Source organism: Chroicocephalus ridibundus, chromosome Z (genome assembly GCF_963924245.1).
Source record: "Chroicocephalus ridibundus chromosome Z, bChrRid1.1, whole genome shotgun sequence".
Lineage (NCBI taxonomy): Eukaryota > Metazoa > Chordata > Aves > Charadriiformes > Laridae > Chroicocephalus > Chroicocephalus ridibundus.
This window is the reverse complement of record NC_086316.1, coordinates 28,639,916-28,645,719: the sequence shown is the minus strand read 5'-3', so window position 1 is coordinate 28,645,719 and position 5,804 is coordinate 28,639,916.

Here is a 5,804-nt window from a genome sequence, read left to right as displayed (position 1 = left end):
AGGCACATGGTTGTGGTTTTGACCCCAAAGACCCTTTCCTGGACTAACAGCTGAAAAGCAAACGACTTAAAGTCTCAAATAGCTTCCTCCACTTTTTTGCAAATAACAAAGCTGTTTCTCCTCCACGCTTCTGTCACACATCTCCTATTTTCAGTCATATTTTTAATAAGAAATTTCCTAATACAGTCTTGGCTCCTTTTACTAGGTTGATAACAAGCAGTTCTATAGTGCTTATAAAGCAAGAATTAACAAAACCAGAAAGTCTGAAATTTGTACCGATTAGGCTTTTCTCAGGTGTATCTACATCAACCAAGTTACCAGAGCACTTGTTCAAAATTATGCCTAACTTCATCACTCTACATCGTTTGAATGCTACAAACACGTACTGTAGGATTTACGTAAGTGTATTCAGACACATGGCTGCCAGCAATTCCATGACATATCATATAGATCATTTCCTAGACTGCTTTCACACTGCATGCAGGGCTGACTAAAATCAATGTGCAAAGTAACCACAGTTTAGACAAGCCTCTGATGATTCCCCATGATGTTCATTTGTTGCTAAACTGCTGGAAAGACATTAGCTGGAAAGACATTAGTCAACTGTGAAAAGGACCACATTGCCCCCAGCCCCCCCATTCAAAAAATCTGCAACTAGGACAAACAGAGCACTTAGACTGTGGAGTTTCCAGATTTGCCTGCAGGAGCCCTGTGTTGGTTGGAAAGCTTTCATCACGCCCCCACCATTGACTCAAGAACTTGCTCTTTGCTTTATAAACACCAAAATTATTATAATGAATTGTGGAATCACAATCATCCTTCCTACCCCAGAGAGCTTTTTGACACAGAATTTATCCTTTCAGTTTATCTCTTACAATAATTCATCCTCATGCTCTAAGAATGCTCTGGGTGATGATCCAAGAAGTCACCTCTCATCATGTCTCAAAGAACTGAGATTCACAGAACACTGCAAAGTCATGATTAGACTTGCCTCCTAAAGTGCCTCTGATAGTTGATCATATTAACACTGGAGCTGATGGTCTCAGAAATTCATATTCCAGAATTTGCTCCTTTGCTACCAGAGTCAGTATCTGAAGATAAAGAGACTATTTTTAACCTAGTTTTCTTCATACCTGTTATGCCAGTCCTATAGAAATAATACTTTTCTGCCATTCAGATAATTTTGTTCCATTTTGGAAGGGGTTCTGTTAGATAAATCTAAGTATTTATATACTGCCTATAGAAAACAATTTAGAAGTCAGGACATTATTTCTGTCTTGGAGTCCCATAGATATCTATCATTTTGGCCTACTGGCTTTTTAAAAAACCTCTTGGCTTTGGATTTTTTTCTGCCAAACTCCATCTGGTTATCCTTTTCTGCTTCTAATCATCCTACTGAAAGTCATTCAGTCTTTTCCCATCCACCGTACTGTTTAATATCTTTGTCAGCGACATGGACAGTGGGACTGAGTGCACCCTCAGCAAGTTTGTCAATGACACCAAACTGTGTGGTGTGGTTGACATGCTGGAGAGAAGAGATGCCATCCAGAGAGAGCTGAACAGGCCTGAGAGGTGGGCCCATGTGAACCTCATGAAATTCAACAAGGCCAAGTGCACGGTCCTGCATGTTGGTCAGGGCAATCCCAAGCACAGATACAGGCTGGGTGGAGAATGGATTGAGAGCAGCCCTAAGAAAAAGGACTTGGGGGTGTTGGCTGATAAGAAACTCAACATGACCCAGCAACATGTGCTTGCAGCCCAGAAGGCCAACCATGTCCTGGGCTGCATCAAAAGAAGCGTGGCCAGCAGGTCAAGGGAGTTAATTCTGCCCCTCTACTCTGCTCTCGTGAGACTCCACCTGGAGTGCTGTGTCCAGCTCTGGGGCCCCCAACATAAGAAGGACACAGGCTGAGAGAGTTGGGGTTGTTCAGCCTGGAGAAGGCTTCAGGGAGACCTTATGGCAGCTTTCCAGTACTCAAAAGGGGGCCTACAGGAAGGATGGGGAGGGACTTTTTATCAGGGAGTGTAATGATAGGGATAATGTTTTTAAACTGAAAGAGGGGAGATTTAGATTAGAAATTAGGAAGAAATTCTTTACTGTGAGGGTGGTGAGACACCGGAACAGGTTGCCCAGGGAAGTTGTGGATGCCCCATCCCTGGAAGTGTTCAAGGCCAGGCTGGATGGGGCTTTGAGCAACTTGGGCTAGTGGGAGGTGTCCCTGCCCAGGGCAGGGAGTTGGAAGAGGGTGATCTTTAATGTCCCTTCCAACTCTAACCATTCTGTGATTCCATGACTTAACAGAAACTTAACAGTTCTTTTTTTCTCTCTCTAGTATTTGATCTCTCCCTTTTGCCTTCCTCCTCCATTTTTGCATTCTAAAAAAGAGGAAAAGAATCATCTTCTGTATGTTGGAACAGTGTTGGCATGACAGTGCTTCTGTACAGAAAAAATGTGTAAGGGACATGTCTCAGGGGGATATTCCAAACTTCAATTCCTGCTTGGAACGCACTTTAATATCTGTGATATAGATGTGGAAGCATCATTTCTGCTAAAATCAGAGTGATGATCAGAGGTACTTCTCAATCTGCTAGTAATGAGCATCACTATTGAACAGAGATACCAGATTGTTAGGTAAACGCTACAAGACATCTCATCTCTGAAACGTAATGAAAGAGAAGAGCTCTGTGTTCTTTTTTTTTTTTGCACCCTGCCTTCCCCCCCTTCCCCCCTCCAACCCCTTCCCATCCCGGTTCTTCAGCACTTGAAAAAACTGCTTTGGAAATAATAATGATTCTTGGTGTCAAACAGCTCAGGAATCTGACAAAAGTCAGAGGTGAGGAGATGTTTCCCTTACCAGGCCCCTTGCCTTGATAACAGAGGAAAGGTCTGTTTCAGACCCTATTCAAAGTGTTTATTTAATTAATGCATTTCTTTAGGATTGGACAAGCTGACTTCTAAGACACATTGCCTAATGTTTATTGAACGAAAAGGGCTTTGCCTTGCTAAATCATGTTTGTTGTCTTGGCACTTACTCAACAAAGAAGAATGGTAAAGAGCTGGAATTGCATCAGAAAACAACCTCTAAAGCCAGCTTTCTGTGATTGCTTTGAACTCTCACTCATCATTATTTTATGCACCCTATCTCCTTTCTGCTTATAAAAGGAGGGTAAGAAACAACACGAGTCTTGCCTTTAGGATTTTTTATTAAAGCTGCAACATTCCTGACTGCAACAGTGGATTTTAAAATTCCAAAGCAATTGTATAAATTAATATTCCATGTTTCTGTGGGCTATGAATGGAGCTGTTTGAAATATTCTTAAGAAGGAGAGCCCGCATTCCACTGTCAGAAAGGAGAAGGAAGTTTCATGAGCTCTAGGCTCGCATTGCCCCACACAGTGATCTGTGACAGACCACTGCAGGCTATGGGTGAGAAATTTCCAACAGACTTTCTCCAGATCTATGTACTGCTGGACTGAGGAACAGAGAACCCAGTGACATATGCAGCGGAGGAGGCAAAGTTCTGGTCATTTTAAGATGTACCTACCCAGTGCGCAACACAGCCGCCAGGCCCCCAAAACATCAGAGGCACATCTGTTCCCCCAACACACTGTGTAGCAAATTCAGGGGTGAGAATGTAATGAGCCAGAGAACGAACATCAGGTTGGATCCATAGCATTTCTAACAACCCATCCAAGACTTTCACAGCCACAAGGACAAGTGTGGAAGCTTTACCCCCCTTCTCTGTTTTGCCCTTCTGCCCAGCTGCTACATGCTGCTTCTGCATTTGTAATGTCAGATTTCCAGACAGATGTATATAGATCCGTCAAGATGTATACAGATCTGTCATTGTAATCCCTACAGGTGCCCAAAATAAAGAGAAGCCCACTAGCAGGTGCCAAGAGAAAAAAGATGGTGGACAGCCTCACAAGGGGGAAACTCAAACTGTGTGTGCAGCTTGTCCAGCGTGCTCCCAGCACTCAGATAAGTATGGAACTATTGGCAGCTGAGAGCCTGGAGGTGTGGGGAGGATGCACACAGCAGGGCCAGAAGGGTGCTTGGGGCTGCCTCAGCCGGGGATTTCAGGCCGGGTGTTGGCGGACCAGGGGCTGGGATCTCCACGATGGTGCGGGTACGGACAGGGGGGCGCTGGCCATGGTTGCAGTGGGGCAGGAGGGGGGTGGAGGAGCATCCCTCAGTGTGCTGCCTGTGCTCCCTGCTTTCTCCCTGCCTCCTCTGTCTTAGTTTTCTATATGTGGCAGAAAGATTATGCTGTCTTTATGCTGTCTCCTCCCTTAGTGCCCGTGCTGGAGAGAGAGGGGCGGGCAGCAGGCACACCAGGGCAGGTGCAGGTGGGTGATGGGGATGCTCGGGGTGAGTTGTTCATCATGTGCCTTTGTTTGAGCTGGGGCTGCAGCGAGGGGTGCATTTTGGATAGTGCGTTCACTTGTCCGTTGTGTTGTATTTCTTCCACCTGCCTTTAAACAAGCTCAGCCGTGCAGGTCCCAGTCTGCCGAGCATCCCGCTGCTTGGAGATGCTGAGGTTTCAGGATTTGGGGACTGGAGAGGGACGGGAACTGTTCCCAAGCTGTCCAGGCGCACATTTGGATTCACTTGCAGGTTTGCAAACTGCACGTTGCATCCTATACAGCAAATGGCTCCTGATGTGGAGTGCTTCCCGTGGATGTCACCTTCAGGGGTACCACAGGGTTTTCCCTGCTCTGTGCCTAAAATGTGTTCCCTTCTTGAAGCTGAGGTGGGTCAGAGGGTGCCCCCACAGGTGGGGGGGCAGTGCTGGCAGCACTCGTTTTCTGCAGGCATCTCACAAAGCTGGGCAGCACTGTGCCTTGGGTACAACTGTCAGGGCCCAGGCGCAGCAGTGGGGTGCGAGCGCAGCACCCAAAGCATGACACACGTCAATGGCTGCTCAGCTGGAAAGAAGCAAGAAACAGAAACGCCGGTACACCTGTGAGGGCTCTGTCCTTTCAAGATTTTGCAGTTTTTGCCTGATGAGATTAATGATGTTGGGCAGGAAGGTGGTGTGAGTTTCCCTAGAAAACTCACAGGCAAGAAACATGGTGCCCCTCCAGCCCTGGCCTGCTGGCCCCCAGTGTGGCTTGCAATGGCGTAGCCACCTCTGTGCGGGCCCTGTCCGTGGCCCCGCAGCAGGGCCACTCGCCATGTTTACTCGCCATGTCCGCCTTGTCGCGCCTTCGACATGCAGGTCCCAGTCTGCCGAGCATCCCGCACCGCACGGCGGGACGAAACGGCGCGGCCGCGACTCCGGTGAGCCGCGCAGCGCCCTGGAGTCAAACTCCACGTAAGTACCCGGGGAGGCACGGCCGTTACCGGGGACACAGCCCTGGAACTTCTGCCCTGCCGCTGGGCGGCCGCAGGGGGACGCTGTGGGGACGCCTCGGCTGCTGTGAAGAAGCCGCGGATACGGCTGGTGCCGAGACAGGCCCGCCTACAGGAGGTACGCCCCCAGCCCGGCGCAGGCCCCTCCCCTCCGCCGCTCCGCCGCCCGCGGTACCCGCCCCGCCCCGCCCCGCCGGTGCCGCCTCACCGGAGGCAGGCCGGGCCGCGCGCGACGCCTGGCGGCGGCGCGCGGCACTGTGGGCCCTCCCGCAGCCAATCGGCGCCGCCGGGAGCGCTGGGGGGCCGCCCGCCTGCGCCGCCGCGATTGGCCGCCCGCCGCTGAGTGACGGCGGGGCGGAGGCGGGGCGGGGCCACCTCTCCCGGCAGACACGTCGCGGGGCTTGTCGGACAGGCCGGGCAGCCAATGGGAGGCGGCAGAGCGGGCGGG